Source organism: Erythranthe guttata, chromosome 9 (genome assembly GCF_056151865.1).
Source record: "Erythranthe guttata isolate IM_541 chromosome 9, IM_541, whole genome shotgun sequence".
Taxonomy (NCBI): Eukaryota; Viridiplantae; Streptophyta; class Magnoliopsida; order Lamiales; family Phrymaceae; genus Erythranthe; species Erythranthe guttata.
Window position 1 is genome coordinate 7354329 of NC_142541.1, and position 19226 is coordinate 7373554.

Below are 19226 nucleotides of genomic sequence, written 5' to 3' on the forward strand. Positions count from 1 at the left end.
TCGAACCAAAGAGCCTAACAATTGAAAGCCACAAAGCCCCAATGATCCCAATAGCTTAATGTTCGATATTAGTAGAGTAGAATCATTTGGTGAGTATTTGGAGTCAAGCATATGCATGTAAGTATAAATTCTTTCTATCTTTAATTTGCAAATATTGGATGCTTGAAGCAATTGTATGAATTGTGGTTTTTGGTAATGGTGAGTGACTAAGTGTTGTTGAATTTTGAGCTTGTGAATGCCTAAGAATTGTCATTATAATTACAAGTTCTGAAAACGTGAAGTTGATCATTGATCTATGTGATGAGATGTTATAGTTAAGTTATTTGCTTATTGGAAGATTTTGCTTGAGGACAAGCAAAAGTTCAAGTTTGGGGGTGTGTTAAGTGTATATTTTTACACTTTATCGTACCTTTTTATTTGAGCTTTTGGTGTGTTTTAATGATAATTGATGCTTAAAAAGTTGATTTATTGTATTTTAGGTACAAATTGAAGAATTGGAAAAGTATGGGGTCAAAACTGCAATTTTGGAGAAAATATGGGCCAAAAGTGAAAAAAATCAAAATTCTGAAGATGTAAAGCTCGGACCCCGTCCCAGTTTTAGTGCAAATCGTGGGACCCCCGTCCGAGAATCCGAAGTTGCGCAGTAAAGGAATTTTAATTGCACAAGGAAACTGCCTTCTTCCCCAAGTTCTTCCCACTATATTAGACCAATCCAAGCACACAATTGAGGAGATCTTTTTACGCAATTTCAAGAGCAACAAAGCAATAACGAAGACGAAGAATTCGAAGACTCTAAACATAGATTTATCGTTTATGACTTATTTTATTTGTGTTTTTCCTTAATCATGAGTAGCTAATTTTCTTATTTCTAGGATTTTATTTGGAACCCTATGTGGGATTTATGAACCCTTTTCTATGATTTTATGCAAGTTTTAATTCCGGATTATTTCTTCTACTTGTTTTATTAAGTGCATGAACTTGATCAACTTATGTGCTTTTATGTTATTGTTAATCGCATGAATCGGAAGATCGGGTTAATAATTAGAACTGTGGTAGAAGAGCCTTTGTGGTATTAACATACGAATATAGTTAATCTCTTAGGTAGCCATTATTGAGATTTGTGCTTAATGTTGTGTTCTAGAATTAATTGCATAGGAATATAGTAATTGAATCTAGAGTATTAGAATCGTAATACACGCGGAAGCGGTTTATGATTATTTTAGCATCTCAGGTTAATAATCCGGGTTAATTGATTGCATAATTGAAGGAATTGGGGGAATAATAATCACATAGGGGGAAGAATAAAATCCTAGGCTCGTTTACTCTGATAAATCTTCGTGTTTAATTTGCTTTCTTGCTTTGTCGTTTTAATTTGCCTTTTAATTTAATTTAGTTAATTCTCTCTAAAATTCGACTGTGTAGGGTGGGCTTGATAATAATTGGTAGAATTTAGCGTCTAGGATTAGATAATTAAATATTCCCTGTGGGTTCGATATCCGGACTTTTAGTCCACTATATTACTTGTACGATACGTGCACTTGCGTGTAGGTTTTCGGCCAACATGGCCCCACAACCCTTTGCGGTCAAAACTCGTCCCTTAGAGTTACGATTAAGATGAAACTCATTTCACCTTAATGACCTAACAAATCAAGATTGGAGTCTAGCAACTACGCGTCATGATTCCCTAGATACAAATGAAGTGCCTGCAAGAACCTTTTGATATAGTTAGCGTACATTACGATCCCTTCGATTCATATGTCCTGATGGAACTAGAGGCATTCGTTCATCGAGACCTCCTTAATAGTTCAATGACTGTGTGATCGTTCTAAGTGTTGTAATCGTTACGTGCATGACTTAGAGAATCGAATTCTCTAATCATCACTTAGTCAGCTCTGGCCAGAGACTTAGAGAGATTACAAACTATGAGAACACACAAGACATCCAAGACTATTCTAGCGATCGAATCCCCGACTACAATGCATAGACCTCGCACTAGATTTCGGACTGCACAAACATTGGCCCTTGGGATGGTCTTCGCTGGAACTCAGGGACAGGTCACGATATAGCTGGTCCTCTAGTGAAGTCACGGTGATGTCTAGGTCATAAGGACTAATGGTGTACAACTAGACCATAGATATCTCTACTCGATTATTGAGAACCACTTAGAGATTTCTAGGGTGAGGGAGTTCTGTGAACTCGTCAACTTACGAGCACCCACTTATGCATGCTGATATCACCATACCGTTTACTGATGAGATGCGGTACACATACACTAAGTGCTAGTCTCTTAATGGGAAAGGTCGATATCCTCACTGGTGGTGTAACCCTTCGACTAGGAACACGTTTAACAGTTATAATACTTCTGTTTATATCTCACGATCCTAACGATCAATTACTAATACTTGTAATAACTTTAAGGACTATATCTATGCTCATGACAAAGGGACAAATATATAGAATGCCAAGGTGTTTTATCATTAATACGAAAAAGGTTTGTTTATTACCATAATAAATATGCAAGACCAGAGCCACAAGTTGGCTTGTTGGTCACATACTCTAACAGTAATGACGAGAAAATTATAATTATTCTAAAATTGTAATCGTTACAATTTTTTTATCATTGAATTGAGACAAACGAGTGAGTAAAGAACTAACGAGTTTAAGCTGTTGGGACCGGTCCAACTTAAGCCCGTTAGGGATTTTATACAAGACACTATAAATAATTGATTTATAGGTCATGCTCAAATACACAACCCTAGAGAAACCCTAGCCACTCATCTCTCCCTCTCGGTCGATCCCCCCCCTGCGGCCACCACCGCCGCCGTCGCTGTTCGTTCGCCGGAATCGGCCTCCCCTTGGTCGATTAATCGTGGTAGATTCTTTTCTTTTTATTCTTTCTCTTTATTCTAACTACTGCGTGTCTAGTGCCACGTTTTAGTAGATCGAAGTATAAGAGGTGAAATCCGAGAGGAGGAAGATCGGAGAATCGAAGAATCGAGGAGCAGCCATCGGCCGACGACGCACGCGCCTCCATGCGCCGCCCGAAGACAGCGCGTGAACCACACTCGCCGCCATAGCTCGCACCGCCGCCGCTTCCGTTACGCCGTCGCTGCCCCCGGATTGCACGGATTGGTTTCCGTGGCAATCTAGCTTCGTTTCGTGCGCCTACCTCACGCTTCAAGAGGTAAAATTTAGAATCAGTTGTCTTTTGATTCGATTTAATTTAAATTAATTATGCATGTTCGTAAAGTAAGTATGTTATATAAAATTATGAATATTATGTGATTACATGTAATTCGATGTTTACTGCGAGCATGATTAATTGATTTAATGCGAGCATGCTATTTAGTTTAATGTCGATTAAATAATTCGCATGTATGTTGTTTTTAATTTCGCTGGAAAGGCAGAGGCACGCAATTAATTCTTTTCAATTATCGGGCATGTGTTTATGTGTTTTAAATTCGTATAATTCGCATAAAATTTTTGTTTTCCGCGGCGTACACGTGTCCGGTTCCCAACAGAGGGATTCTCTCTTCTAATTTCATTTTCTTTTCTTAATTGCAACTCTTTTCTTACTCTTTGATCACTTTTGCTTCTTGCATATCTAATTTCTGATTTATACCTATAAGATACAAAATCCACCAATTAAAACAGAAATATAAATTAATCCAATCAAAAATCCACGTAAAAGAAAACGTAGAGTGTTATTTCTACATTCCACTATATCTTTTTTATCTAGTGTTTTTGCTGTTGTTTGTTGATTCGTATTCAAGTCCTAGTACTGTAGGTCGTGTTTTTAATAACGTTGATGAGAATGCACTTTTGCGCATGGTTTTTTACATGTACGTTTGTACATGTCTATTTGAGCGAGTGTGTTTGTGCATCGTTGGTGATTTGTATTAATGTCCTCGGATTGTAGTTTGTGTTTTCATGATCCTTTTTGCGAATGCACTTTTGCCTGAGTACTTTTGTGCATGCTTTTGTACTTTTACTTCTGTGCGTATATTTTCTGGCGATTGTTTTTGTGCACGTTTCTTGATGCGCATTCATGTCCGTGAATTATAGTATGTATTTTCATGATCGCTTTTGTATCCAATTATCACCATGTTCGAGTACAAATTTTGAAATTTGCCGTGAGACAGGAATTGTAGCCCACTGAAATAGCTTTCAAATGACGCCGGAACCAGGGGATTTGGAGTCCGGATGAGAGAGATATGCTCGACTTCGTGGACACTATCAAAGATCTTGAGGGATTCTCTCTTCTAATTTGATTTTATTTTCTTAATTGCAACTCTTTTCATACACTTTGATCGTTTTTGCTTCCTAGATACCTAATTTTCGATTTGTTCTGATAAGATACCAAATCCATCAATTAAAACGGAAATATAAATTAATCCAACGAAAAATCCACGTAAACGTAAACGTAGAGTGTTATTTCTACACTCCACTGTATCTTTTGTATCTAGTGTTTTAGCTGTTGTTTGTTGATGCGTATTAAAGTCCTAGTACTAAAGTTCATGTTCTTAAGAACGTTGTTGCGAATGCACTTTTGCGCATGGTTTTTTACATGTAAGTTTGCGCATGTACATTTGAGCGAGTGTGTTTGTGCATCTTTGTTGATTTGTATTAATGTGCTAAGATTATGGTTTGTGTTTTCATGATCCTTTTTGCGAATGCACTTTTGCCTGAGTAATTGTGCGCATGCTTTTGTACTCTTACTTCTATGTATATACTTGTTGGGGATCGTGCATGTATACGCAGCGGAATTTAAAAATTTTAGATCGAACTAGTTTCGGTTACATGCATAAACTAATCACATAGTCAACGTACCTTAACGCTTCCGCCATACACATGGTAATTATCGATTTTTCTCAAAACATGTAAAACCGAAAAATATAAAACATGCTTGTTCACACAATTTCATAAATCATGATCACAATTAATTCACAACATCAACATGCTCGCAAGTAAATCATAAATCCAAATTTATAATATATTACGAGAGATTTCGGTTTACCTCTTGAAGCGTGGGATTTCGACGAATCGAAATCTAGAACCGAACACGTACAAGCTGCGAATTAACAATCCTGGGGGCAGCAACTCAGGGCTGGAGCAAGCTGGTCCAGCAGATGGCAGACGGCGGCGCGTGCCAGACACGGTGGTGGCGCGTGCGACTCACGCGAAAGGCGCGTGCTGTGTAACGGCGGCGCGTGTGACTTCGGCGGCGGTGCAGCGGTCTTCCTCTCCTCCAATCAGGTTTGGGCTCGTATATTTTGACCCACTCGAACTACAGCACTAGATGTAACTGAGTTAGATAAACAACAAAGAATAAACGAAGGAGAAGAGAGGAGAAAACCGGCGACAATCGGCGGCGATCGGCGGCGGCGCGGCGGCCGAGATAGCTGGGCGGCTAGGGCTGGATGGCTAGGGCTTTTTAGTGTAAAAATATGATCTCAAACTCTCTTTTGAGGTCTATTTATACTAGGGTTCTCAACCCTAGTAGGCTTAAGTCATTGGGCCTGACCCACTGATCCATTAAGCCCATCGCCTTGTCGTCCTTGTTTCTCACAAACGATCGTTTCAAAAAAATATAACAAAATTATATTTTTGACGAGCTCAAAGTCCTCGTCGATACGAGTGTCTCTTCGAAATTTCCAATTTTCCAAAAGTGGAAACTCTAATTCAGTGGACCTGCTAAATCGGGATGTCTCTTTCTCTACGTTCATTCCAATTCGTAATCCACAATTACAAATCTTGGATTCAATCATATTGACATCCAATCGTTCAAAGATTAACATATTAATCTATGCTTGTTGTTTATCAAGGATCTATATTACACGAGAAGTGTGACCCTCAATGGTTCAGGTGTATGCTAGCCGTGGGCTCACAACTCTTTGTGATTCGAACAACACATTTTTCTTATATGAACTCGTCCCAAGAGTCCCGATTAAAGTAAAACTCATTTTACTTAATCGCCGATCAAATCGGTGCCCAACGAATCAAGATTGGCGCCTAGCAACTACGCATCATGATTCCCTAGATACAAGTGAAGTGCCTGCAAGAACCTTATGATATAGTTAGCGTACTGTACGATCCCTTCGCAGCACATGTCTCGATTGAACTAGAGGCATTGGTTCACCGAGACCTCCTATAAAGTTCAATGACCGTGCGAACGTTCTAGGTATTATAAATCCATTCGTGTGTGACTTAGGGAAACACATTTCCCTGATCACCCCACTATCAACTCTAGCCAGAGATTCCTTGGATTATAAACCGTTAGAACACACAGGACATCCATGACTACTCAAGCGCTCGAATCCCCTACTACAATGCACACACTTCACACTAGATTTCGGATTGCACGAACCTTGGCCCTTGGAGTGGTCTGCTGTGGGACTCAGGCACAGGTCACGATACAATCGGTCCTCTAGTGAAGTCACGGTGATGTCTGGGTCTTAAGGACTAATGGTGTACAACTATATCTTAGAAACCTATTACTCGATGAATGAGAACCACTTATAGATTTCTAGGGCGAGGAGTTCAGTGAACTCATCTAGTATGAGCACCCACTCAAGTATGCCGATGTCACAACACCGAGGGCTGATGAGACGCAGTATACATACACTAAGTGCTAGTCTCAAAAGATAAAGGCCGGTATCCTCATTATTGGCGTAACCCATCGACTAGGAACAAGGTTTAACAGTTACATTACATTGCTGAGTTATCTCATGATTCTACTAGATCAACTCACAGTAATAGAGTAACTCGTTAGGACTATATCTATGCTACTTGCATGGGATAAGAGATATAGAATGCCAAATGAAATATTTTATTATTACGAACGAAAAACGATTGTTTTATTACAAGAAAAAAGAGAAAGACCACAGCCACAAGTTGGCTTGTTGGTCACCTACTCTAACAATACATTCTAGCGAGTCTTTTTGTGCACGTTTCTTGATGCGCATTCATGTCCGTAAATTATAGTACGTATTTTCATGATCGCTTTTTGTATCCAATTTTGACAAATGTTCGGGTCTGAAATATGAAATTTGCCGTGAGACAGGAATTGTAGCCCACATAAATAGCTTTCTAATGCCGCTGGATTAGGTGATTTGATATCTGGATGAGAGAGATATGCTCGACTTCGTAGACACTACCAAAGATGTTGAGGGATTCTCTATTATAATTTGATTTTATTTTCTTAATTGCAACTCTTTTCTTACTCTTTGATCATTTTTGCTTCCTGAATACCTAATTTTCGATTTGGCTTATAAGATACCAAATCCACCAGTGAAAACAGAAATATAAATAAATCCAAACAACAATCTGCGTAAACGTAAACGTAGAGTGTTATTTCTATACTCCACTGTATCTTTTGTATCTAGTGTTTTTCTTGCTTTTTGTTGATGCGTGTTAAAGTTATAGTACTGTAGTTCGTGTTTTTAAGAACGTTGTTGCAAATGCACTTTTGAGCATTGTTTTTTAAATGTACGCTTGTGCATGTCCATTTGAGCGAGTGTGTTTGTGCATGTTTTTTGATTTGTATAATGCCCTAGGATTGTGGTTTGTGTTTTCATGATACTTTTTGCGAATGCACTTTTGCCTGAGTCCTTTTGTGCATGATTTTTTAACTTTTACTTCTGTGCGTATCATTTCTAGCGAGTGTTTTGTGCACGTTTCTCTATGCGGATTTTATGTCCGTGAATTATAGTATGGAATTTGACGTGAGACAGGAATTATAGCCCACTTAAATAGCTTTCATATACCGCTGGAACCAGGTGATATGGAGTCTGGATGAGAGAGATATGCTCGACTTTGTGGACACTACAAAATATGTTGACGGATTATGTCCTCTAATTTGATTTTATTTTATTAATTGCAACTCTTTTATTATTCTTTGATCATTTTTGCTTCCTTGATACCTAATTTTCGATTTGTACTTATAAGATACCAAATCCACCAATTAAAACAGAAATATAAATTAATTTAAACAAAAAACCATGTAAACGTAAAAGTAGAGTGTTATTTCTACACTCCACATTATCTTTTTTATCTAGTGTTTTTGTTCTTGTTTGGTTATGCGTATTAAATCCTAGTATTGTAGTTCGTGTTTTTAAGATCGTTGTTGCGAATGCACTTTTGCGCATGGTTTTTTGCTTGTACGTTTGTGCATGTCCATTTGGGCAACTGTATTTGTGCATGTTTGTTGATTTGTATAAATGTCCTAGGATTGTACTTTGTGTTTTCATGATCCTTTTTGCTAATGCACCTTTCCCATAGTACTTTCATCAATGCTTTTGTACTTTTACTTTTGTGCGTATCTTTTCTAGCGAGTGTTTTTGTGCACGTTTCTCTGTGCACATTCATGTCCGTGAATTGTAGTACGTAATTTCATGATAGCTTTTGGTATCCAATCTTTACCACGTTCGAGTCTGAATTTGGAAATTTCCCGTGAGACAGGATCTGTAGCCCAATTAAATAGCTTCCTTATGCCGCCGGAACTAGTTGATTTGGAGTCCGGATGGGAGAGATATGCTCGACTTCGTGGACACTACAAAAGATATTGAGGGATTCTCTCTTCTAATTTGATTTTATTTTCTTAATTGCAACTCTTTTCTTACTCTTTGACCATTTTTGCTTCCTATATATCTAATTTTTTTATTTTTACCTATAAGATACCAAATCCAATAATTAAAACAGAAATATAAATTAATCCAAACAAAAATCTACGTAAACGTAAACGTAGAGTGTTATTTCAACACTCAACTGTCTCTCTTCTTTATCTAGTGTTTGTGCTGTTATTTGTTGATGCTTATTAAAGTCATAGTATGTTAGTTCGTGTTTATAAGAACGTTGTTGCAAATGCACTTTTGCGCATGGTTTTTTGGATTTCCCTTTGTGCATGTCCATTTGAGCGAGTGTGTTTGTGCATGTTTGTTGATTTGTATTAATGTCCTAGGATTGTAGTTTGTGTTTTCATGACCCTTTTTACGAATGCACTTTTGCTTGAGTACTTTCGTGGATACTTTTGAACTTTTACTTCTGTGCATATATTTTCTAGCGAGTGATTTTGTGCACGTTTCTCTATGCGCATTCATGTCCGTGAGTTGTAGTACGTATTTTCATGAACGCTTTATGTATCTAATTTTAACCATGTTCGAGTCCAAATTTGGAAATTTGCCGTAAGACAGGAATTGTAGCCCACTGAAATAGCTTTCTTATGACGCCGGAACCAGGTGATTTGGAGTCCGGATGAGAGAGATATGCTCGACTTCGTGGACACTACGAAAGATTTTGAGGGATTCTCGCTTCTAATTTGATTTTCTTTACTTAATTGCAACTCTTTTCTTACTCTTTGATCATTTTTGCTTGTTGGATACATAATTTTTGTTTTGTACCTATAAGATACCAAATCCACCAATTAAAACAGAAATATAAATTAATCCAACCAAAAACCCACGTAAACGTAAACGTAGAGTGTTATTTCTACACTCCACTGTATCTTTTTTATCTAGTGTTTTTGCAGTTGTTTGTTGATGCGTATTAAAGTCCTAGTATTGTAGTTCGTGTTTTTAAGAACGTTGTTGGGAATGCGCTTTTGCGCATGGTTTTTTACATGTACGTTTGTGCATGTCCATTTGAGCGAGTGTGTTTGTGCATCTTTGTTGATTAGTATGAATGTCCTAGGATTGTAGTTTGTGTTTTCATGATCCTTTTTGTGAATACACTTTGGCCTGAGTACTTTTGTGCATGCTTTTGTACATTTACTTATGTGCATATATTTTCCAGTGAGTGTTTTTGTGCACGTTTCTTGATGCGCAGTCATGTCCGTGAATTATAGTACGTATTTTCATGATCGTTTTTCGTATCCAATTTCGACCATGTTCGAGTCTGACTTTGGAAATTTGCCGTGAGACAAGAATTGTAGCTCATTGAAATAGCTTTGAAATGCCATCGGAACCAGGTGAGTTGGATGCTAGATGAGAGAGATATGCTCGACTTCATGGACACTATCAAAGATGTTGAGGGATTCTCTCTTCTAATTTGATTTTATTTTCTTAATTGCAACTCTTTTCTTGCTCTTTGATCATTTTTGCTTCCGGGACACCTAATTTTTATTTGTACATATAAGATACCATATCCACCAATTAAAACAGCAATATAAATTAATCCGAAAAAAAATCCACGTAAACGAAAACGTAGAGTGTCATTTCTACACTCCACTTATCTTTTTTATCTAGTGTTTTTGTTCTTGTTTGTTGATGCGTATTAAAGTCCTAGTATTGTAGTTCGTGTTTTTAAGAACGTTGTTCCGAATTCACTTTTGCGCATTGTTTTGTTACATGTACGTTTATGCATGTCCATTTGAGCGACTGCGTTTGTGCATGTTTGTTGATTTGTATTAATGTCCTAGGATTGTAGTTTGTGTTTTCATGATCCTTTTTGCGAATGCACTTTTGCCCGAGTACTTTTGTCGATTTGCTAGGAATCACACTTTGTGCATTGATTTGGTTCAATGTTTTGTATTATAAATTTGGAATTAATTTGTGTTAGATCATGGTATGTTCGGTTTTAGAACTCACCTTAGGACATTTATGACACGAAGTATTGAGTAGTGAGTAATTTGGGATATGATTTAGGCCTTCTTTGAACCGTTTGAGCCTTTCAAGCCAACCTTTATATCGAAATTATCCTTAGAACCTTGATTAGAACCTCGGAGATAAGGTGTTCTTTCTTTTAGCCTATATGTAAAAGGTAGAATAGATGGAGATTCTTGAAAAATTACCCCTTGGTGTTCGGTTGGAAAATTTTATAAAGTCATTCTTCTTCTTCTTCTTAAAAAAAAGAGAGAGTGAAGAAGTAGATACTATAAGGGAGAAGAAAGGACTGGTTGTTGAATTGTTTTTGAAAACTCGATCCATTGTCTTACGAGCAAAAGCGGAGACTTTTGAACTTTTATGAATCGAGTTTATTAAAGTCCTTAGAGGTGAATTCATTGTTTCAAACGCCTATCTTTCAAATTTTGGCGTAATCACCTCAATTCAAGAAGCATAGCCACATCTACCCGTATTTCCTACTTCGAACCAAAGAGCCTAACAATTGAAAGCCAAAAAGCAGCAATGATCCCAATAGCTTAATATTTCGTATAAGTAGAGTAGAAGAAATTGATGAGTATTTGGAGTCATACATGTGCATGTAAGCATAATTTTTTTCTACCTTTAATTTGTTAGAGTATGTGACCAATAAGCCAACTAAGTGTTGTGTTTCCTCACGCTACTCGTAAATAATCTATTTCAAATTAATGGTAAAATACCTTTTGGCATTCTATATCTCTTATCCCATGCAAGCAGCATAGATATAGTCCTAACGAGTTACTCTATTACTGTGAGTTGATCTAGTAGAATCGTGAGATAACTCAGCAATGTAATGTAACTGTTAAACCTTGTTCCTAGTCGATGGGTTACGCCAATAATGAGGATACCGGCCTTTCCCTTTTGAGACTAGCACTTAGTGTATGTGTATTGCGTCTCATCAGTCATCGGTGTTGTGACATCGGCATACTTGAGTGGGTGCTCATATTAGATGAGTTCACTGAACTCCCTCGCCTAGAAATCTATAAGTGGTTCCCAATCATCGAGTAATAGGTTTCTATGATATAGTTGTGCACCATTAGTCCTTAAGACCCAGACATCACCGTGACTTCACTAGAGGACCGACTGTATCGTGACATGTCCCTGAGTCCCACCGCGGACCGCTCCAAGGGCCAACGTTTGTGCAGTCCGAAATCTAGTGTGAAGTCTGTGCATTGTAGTAGGGGATTCGAGCGCTTGAGTAGTCATGGATGTCCTGTGTGTTCTGTCGGTTTGTAATCCATGGAATCTCCGGCCGGAGTTGATAGTGGGGTGATTAGGGAAATGTGTTTCTCTAAGTCACACACGAACGGATTATAACACCTTGAACGTTCGCACGGTTATTGAACTTAATAAGAAGTCTCGATGGACCAATACCTCTAGTTCAATCGGGACATTTGCTGCGAAGGGATCGTACTGTACGTTAACTATATCACAAGGTTCTTGCAGGCACTTCATTTTTATCTAGGGAATCATGATGCGTAGTTGCTACACGCCAATCTTGATTCGTTGGGCACCGATTTGATCGGCGATTGAGTAAAATGAGTTTTACCCTAATTGGGACTCTTGGGAGGAGTTCGTATAAGAACAATGTGTTGTTCGAATCACAAAGAGTTGTGAGCCCACGGCTAGCTTACACCTGAACCATTGAGGGTCACACTTCTCGTGTAGCATGGATCCTTGAAAAACAACAAGCATAGATTAATGTGTTAATCTTTGCGTAGTTGGATGTCAATATGATTGAATCTAAGATTCGTAATTGTGGATTACGAGTTGGAATAAACGGAGAGAAAGAGATATGCGGAAATTTAGTGTACTTTCTAAATTGGGAAGTTTCCCGATTTAGCAGGTCCACTAAATTAGAAGTTTCGAATTTTGGAAATTGAAAATTTCAAAGAGGCACTCGTATCGACGAGGAATTTTTGCTCGTCACAAATATAATTTTGTTATAATTTTGTGGACGATCGTTTGTAAGAAACGAGGCCGACGAAGGGGTGGGCTTAATGGATCAGCGGGTCAAGCCCCATGACTTAAGCCCATGAGGGTTATGAACCCTAGTATAAATACAACTCATATGATGAGTTGAGATTAGATTTTACAGCCCCAAACCCTAGCTGCATGAAGCACGGCCGTCCTCCGCCTCACGGATGCAGCCCCGCCGCTGCACTGCCCCACCGCCGTCGCGCCGCCGCTCTGCCGCCGCCGCCGCCGCCGGTTTCTTCTCTATTCTTCCTCGTCTTTATTCCCGTTGTTTTCTAACTCTTCGGTATCTAGTGCTGCAGTTAGAGTGGGTCTAGTTGTACGAGGTGAAACCTAATTGGAGAGGAAGAACGCAACTCCACCACCGCCAGCCTCGCACGCGCCGTCGCCGTTGCCACGCGCCGCCGCCGCTGCACCTCATGTGCTGCCGTCGAGATCAGATCGGACCAGCTGCTGTTCGGTCGGTACTTCGCAGCCTTGGAGTTGTTTAATAGCAGCTTGTACGTTTCTTAGTTTATAGATTTCGATTCGTCGAAATCTCACGCTTCAAGAGGTAAAATCGAAAACCCCTGCGAATTAATTCATAATTGGAGTATGTGAACTAATTTGTGAGCATGACAATTATATGAAGAATCTATGTTTTCGATTTCATGATGTCGTATGCAAGCATGCTCGTCTTTGTTTTTCGTTTTATTTAATTTCGATTAAAATATGAAAGTTTACCATGTGTATGGCGGAAGCGTTAAGGTACGTTCAATTAATTGATTTATGCATGTGATCGAACATTGAGTTCGATTAAATTTTTGTTTTCAGCTGCGTATACATGCATCGATCCCCAACAGTGGTATCAGAGCCACGGGTAATCGATTAATTGTCAACGTGTTTAATCGCTTTCAAAAGCATGCTTAATTTGTTGAATTGTTAAATTTTTTGTATTATCGAAATTGGGTGTTTTAATTTTAATTGAATATTTTGAATATTTTCCGAAATTGTAGAATTTGAAAAATCGAAAATTTTGAATTTTATTTTTCTGATTTTCTACAACTGACCAGTCCGGTTAGCATCGAAACAAAAAAAAAAAAAAGAAAATTTATTTTAAATTTCTGAAATTAAAGTTGAAACAAATTGATTTTTAATTTTTGAAATTATTTATCAATTAAGCCCAATTAGATAATTGATCCATTAATTTAATTTGAATTCAAGGAATATTGTTGGATTAATTTATTAATTTAATTGTTAAATTAATTTTATAAATGGAACACAAATGTTATTACATGGCAAATAATTAATGGGTCTCGTTCTTATTTGATTGATTTATGAATGAAAGAGGTCCGTTAATTATTTTGCATTTAATCGTTTTAATTTATTAATTCATATGATGAATAAATGTAATTGAGTACGATGATGATCGTATGTCTCTCTTAGGATCAATATGCGTTTCCACATTAGAGAACATAGTTGTAGGAATCCCAAACGATCATAACCAATAATTCTGATGAGATAACCATAACTTAATAAAAATCCCTCATTCTTAATTTCTAAGAATAATTATCAAGCTATAAAGGAGAACCGATTTGTCGTTCTTTCTTCTTTCCTTCTACCAACGATTAGATTATGTGTAGCCTCTCATAATAGTGCAGTAAGCCGTGTTAGCGGGGAGTGCTATTATGGGATAAGCTGTAATTTAATTGACATTAGATGGAGATACGGTTGTAGATAAAATTCTATTGGATTAATGTGGTCGGTTAGATTAACTAGGGACTGCATTAGTTTGATAGAGTTGGATCTATGACATCTCACATTGGTAGGCTAGACTTGAAACACGAAGATTTTGATATTCGCGAGATTAACTTAGGTCATTATCAAGTGTGAGGTAAAACAATCTTTAGGGTCACATAGTGATGTGATAGATAGTACTCTACCTTTAAGCTTATGTAATCGGGCTAGATTAACTACGGGTTACATTTGCGCTATTGGACCTAAAGCCCATTAAGGAAAAATACGTTTTCTCGTCTGTCTGCTAGAGGGTGGTGGAATTCGATAAAATGAGTGGGAGAACAATTAAATGATAAAAGTCCAAATCTTTAATTGCATTCATTAATAATGAAATATCTTTTATGTAAGTCTACTTAAAAGTTTCAGTATAAATGCTAAGAATCCCTTATCGTCAATTCTCGATACGAACAAAACTTAATGGCAATAATTACCTTGATTGGCTCAATAAAATTCGTTTGGCGCGTTTGCTCCAAGAGCAAATTGTGCATACTCAAATAAATACCCCGACCAAACTTCATGATAACTCGACTCACTAGGGAACCACCACTTATTAGAAGTGGAAGAAGGGTGTCCATTACGACGAAGTGTTATACGATACTAGGCCAAAACACAAGACTGGCGACGAAAATTCGCGACGAATTTTATCTCCTAGCGACGTTTTATCACGGTTAGCGACGTTTTATTTTCGTCGCCAAATCAGTCCAAAATTGCGTCGCCAAATTTGGCGACGCAAAACACACTTCGTCGCTAAAACCGTATTTTTTGAAAAAAAATATTTATTTATTTTTCGCGACGGATAATACAAATTCGTCGCAAGTTGTTGCTACGAAATTCGTTGCTTGTGACGATTTTGTTTTCGTCGCAAACGTTTTTTTTTCAATTAGTTTATATATTTTACAAATTTTCTATTACAAAATAAAATCAGCTGTTAAAAAAATAAAAAAAAACCAAAACCATATTTACTCAAAAATATTAAAAACCATGATTACCAATTAAATATCAAAATACAACACAAACATCAATTCAAAAATTACATAAAAACTTGAAACCATAAATGTATTAGTTGAAGAGGCACACTAATTTCATCTCGTGTTTGTACTCCACTATTAAAACGCTCGAGCAAGGTGTTCAAAATACCTCGGGTTTCTTGCAATTGCTCTTCTAATCGATCAACTTTTTCATCTTTAACTTTATTTTGTTCTTGCATTGTTTCTCGGGTTTCCTGCAATTGTTGTAAGGACTCAATTTAACTTAATTGAAACTTAATGACTCAATTGAACTTTTGAAACTTACCCAAACTAGAAATTGATTGAAATGAAGCTCTGGTTCTTCTTCTCTTCCATGGGAGTTTCTCCCCCACTATTTTTTTCTTGACTAACAATACCCTTTGAAGGGTAACCTCTGCCCATGTGCATCAAAATTCCTGGAGACAAATGGAAAGAAAGAAGGGGCCCAGCGGCGACGGAATTGAATTTCGTAAGCCTATCATACTTTAACTAAATCGGACACAAACTATAGCACAAATCAGAGCTGTTGTCGATTATTTTTATTTTTACAGTTTAACCTTTTCTTCTAGTCGAACACAAATACTAGTTTGAGCCAAGTATATAAGCATTTCCAGAACACAAATACGAGTTTAAGTTTATTCCGTACTGTTAACAAAGTGAGTTTCAATAATCGTTCGAAAGTCCGTAGTTTAATTTTTTCTTGAATTATCGAATGTTATGGAATATAACATTCGATAATTAAGGATTAGCAAACAATATATATCTTGTTCGTCCCACGACGGAACTCATTTCAAATTCTTAAACGACATTTTGAAAAATCTGTTATTTTTAAGGTTTCGACATAGTTTAGTATAAGAGATAGCATTAACTCTTGAAATTAACAATCAAACTCATTGCAACCTGATTAAAAAAAAGTTGCGAATTGTGATTAAGTTTGGTACAAATAACGAACATGCAAATAATGACATAAGTTTTACCAAATCAATGCCAATGGTCTCATGTATTCCAGTCTCGAAAGCCAGCTTAAGTTTGGTACCCACTCCGTCTGTACCAGCCACCAGATACGAATCCCCTGCGAATTATTGAAACATCGTTAGATTACAATATAATAAGATGGGAAAGACCACAAGATACAACCAACAATGAATAAGGTAAAAATTTACGTAACAAGTATTGAGAGCAATAAAACCAACAACATATAGAAACATGATCGGTTTGGTGAGTGCAAAAAATATGTTTCTATGAATCATCGCCAAATTTTGTAGTAGAAGACTTCTTTAGGGAAACGCCAATAAGTTCGAAAATGATCTTCGAATGTGGGGAACCCAATCATAAAAAAAGGCAATAAGTTTCTCACTGTCACCCGAAAATAATTTGAAGCAACTTTTCCTTGTTAAATAAGTCCAAGTGTTGGACCGAAAAAAATGTCAAACAACAATCTAAAGCCAATCAATTCACATTCAAATAAAAATGCACATTTCAGAGAGATTAATTGCAATTCACACATTAACCAAAACAACTGCAGCAAAACAATGGAATACGGGTAATAAGTAAAATAGAAAAAACCTTACCCAAAGGGAAAAGTTCACCAAAACCACCAATTCCAGGAGCCATCTTTGCTATTCTCCTAACAAGTTCTGAACCAGCATCAATGTCAACACCCGCATCCTTGTACGTAAGTACCTCACCTTTTTCTCCAGCAGAAGAAACGTAAGTGTAGGCACCTGCAAATTAGAAAATGGAATCAAACTCGCTATTCCTGAAGAAAAAAAGAGGGGAATTAGGGTTCGTAGGAAGAAGAAAGCAATACCCACCACTCAATCCGAAACCTTAAAAATAACGGATTTTTCTAAATGTCGTTTACGGAGAGGGCTGACGGCGACGGCGGCAAGGGCTGGCGGGAGACTTCTGCGGCGGAGGGCTTACGGGATCGGCAACGATTACGGTTCACGGAGGAGGGATAATGCCGGTGGGCTGACGGGGAACGGCGGGCAGCGGTCGGCAGGCAGCGGGCGGCGCGCAGCAGGCGGCGGTGGGCTGATCGGAGAAGGAGAGAGAGAGAGAGAGAAATTTTAAAGAGAGAAGGAGAGAGAGGGAGAAAAATTTTAGAGAGAGAAGAGAGAGACAACAAAGTGAACGAATTAGGGTCTGTGCAGAATAATTAATCTAAAATTTGCGACGTTTCTACATTAACGTCGCAAGATAATAATTTTTTAAAAGGAACCCTAGCGACGTATACAGATTTACGTCGCCACCAAATTCAGGAAAAAAGAACCATGGCGACGTATTATACATTTTCGTCGCGAGTTTTCAAATATAAAATTGCAAAATATGTAAATCGTGCGACGAACGTCCTTTTTCGTCGCAACAAAATATGTTTTTTTTTTTTAATACGTGCGACGTTTTCATATGTTGCGTCGCGATCTAGAGACGATTATCCAAATCGTCGCGAGGGTTTTTAACAAAACCGGGGTTAGCGACGATTTTAACTCATAAATGTCGCAAACATGCTACGAATATAAAAACGTCGCTAAAAAAAACGTCGCCAGTCTTGCATTTTGGCCTAGTGGATAGCACCTAGTCGCCCAAGTTAGCAAGGAACTATGAGAACCACCTTTATGTTAATGACATATAGGCTCGCCTTGAGATCGTGTGTGGTGAGAACATTATGGCAATGAGGTTCGCGACAACAGAGGAGTTGATATCTCTTAGACTGAGCTAGAGGACTACGGTCTTGAAGCATGGTTTTAAGATGACTCACTCTTAAAGAAGTTGTGTGACCACAACGTCGTTCTCCCATCAAAGATCTCGGTATCTCATACTTCCATCACTCACTAACTATTATGAAACGTTCATAATTAGTTTCAACAAGAATATGGTTGAATCTCCTTTTGAAGGAGTTGCTCAACATGTTGTAATACGAGTCGGTTATAAAGGAAGAGAAGTCTGTTTTGCATTTGCTAGTTTCTATATCTTTTACTAAGAATAGTTCAAAGTCGAAGCAGATAGCAAAAGGAAAATAGTTTCCGGCCTAGCAAAAGATAGACTAGGGGTAAATCAAGTATTCACAAGGCCAAAGAAAACAAGCATATAAGTGATGCTTGCTTCCAATGTGGAAAGACAGACCATTAGGCTCTGTAAACTGTAAGGAGTGTCTTGCTCAGAAATGTTCTGAGAAAGATACGTTATTCATTGAACTTATATGAAGTATAATCCAATGAACTTTATGTTAACCCGAACTCGATATAGAAGTCAAAACCCCGCAAAACTTTGGCACGCCACGACTAGGTCACATCTCTTTAAGAAGGATGAACGAGTTTGTTCGTGAGGGATTATTCACCTTGGATGATGAGAACTCACTTCAAACTTGTGAATCTTGTCTTAAAGGAAAAATAACCAAGTCGCCATTCAAAGGGAAAATGGAACGTGCCGAAAGTCTCTTGGATTTGATCTATTCAGAGATGTGTGGCCCACTAAGCGTTAGTGCAAGGGGTGGTTTCAACTACTTCGTTACCTTTACCGATGATTTTTCTAGGTATGGTTTCGTGTACTTAATGAAGTACAAGTCTGAAATTTTTGAAGGGTTCAAAGATTTAGACACCAAGTAGAAAACCAACTTGTCGCCGTAATAAGAAGCTGCGATTCGATTGTGATGGCGAATACTTAAGCGTCGAGCTTATTGACTGTCTAAAGGAGAATAAGATTCTCTCTCTCAATGGACTCCTCCTGGAACTCCTCAATTGAATGGAGTGTTCGAACGTCGGAATCGAACCCTGTTGGACATGGTTCGATCTTTGATGGGGTTCACCGAGATGCCGGCATACCTGTGGGG

General features: G+C 37.9%; 1 long non-coding RNA gene across 2 annotated transcripts; it reads right to left on the minus strand.

Moving 5' to 3' along the window:
* Window positions 1-15343: 15343 nt before the first annotated feature.
* LOC148767973 (uncharacterized) lies at window positions 15344-17542 on the minus strand. 2 transcript variants are annotated; one of them, XR_016033390.1, is made up of 5 exons: window positions 17209-17542; window positions 16993-17118; window positions 16372-16466; window positions 15681-15810; window positions 15344-15609 (listed from the first exon to the last, which is right to left on the minus strand). It is a non-coding gene; the product is annotated as an uncharacterized LOC148767973 (long non-coding RNA). The 2 variants fall into 2 exon arrangements; XR_016033389.1 differs by having other exon boundaries at window positions 16966-17118; window positions 17209-17541.
* Between the last annotated feature and the right edge of the window lie 1684 nt (window positions 17543-19226).